Source organism: Meleagris gallopavo, chromosome 7, assembly GCF_000146605.3.
Source record: "Meleagris gallopavo isolate NT-WF06-2002-E0010 breed Aviagen turkey brand Nicholas breeding stock chromosome 7, Turkey_5.1, whole genome shotgun sequence".
Taxonomy (NCBI): domain Eukaryota; kingdom Metazoa; phylum Chordata; class Aves; order Galliformes; family Phasianidae; genus Meleagris; species Meleagris gallopavo.
In genome coordinates this window covers 18,872,054-18,872,689 of record NC_015017.2, presented here as the reverse complement: position 1 = coordinate 18,872,689, position 636 = coordinate 18,872,054, and positions in this window count along the sequence as shown.

Sequence of the window (636 nt, the reverse complement as noted above, 5' to 3'; positions counted from 1 at the left end):
CGCGCGGTTCGATACTCGTGGGGCTCCGCTGTCCCCGCTGCCTTTGGGAGAGTCCTCTCGCCACGCGCTGTCCCGGGATCACCGCGCGTGGCCTTCCGAGAGGCCCAGTGGCCTTGGGCCGGGAGGGCCTTCGCCCTTTTTGGAGAGAAAAACTTGACGGGGCGTCCCTGCGAAGGAGCCTGGGGGAGGGGGAAGCTCGATGTTGTCTCGCACGTTGGATTTGTTTAAGGGCCAAGTTTATTTTGGATAAGAAATTCCAGGAGGCGTGGAGGGTTAATTAAAGCACAGTTTTAGCCTGAATTAAATACAGATAGTAGTTATTCATCCATTAAAGTTTTTATAATCGCAAATTGCAGCCCAGCATGGGAGAATTATATATAGGCCACGCAGGGATGTGTCTGGTTCGTCTTTTCCTACAGTAGGTGTTTAAAGATTAGCTTAATTTAAACTCCGTAAAATGTTGATGGTTCGTCTGTGATTCTCAATAATAAGTGTTGAGCAGCCGCCACAATCCCGTAGGCTGCTCTCCTCAGTGGCCGGGCCGGGCCGCCTGTTGCGCTCGCGGCGGGAGCGGCGGCTGTGTGGCATAGAACCTCTCGGGGCTCGGAGACGGAGCCCAGCGCTCGGGATCCCCGC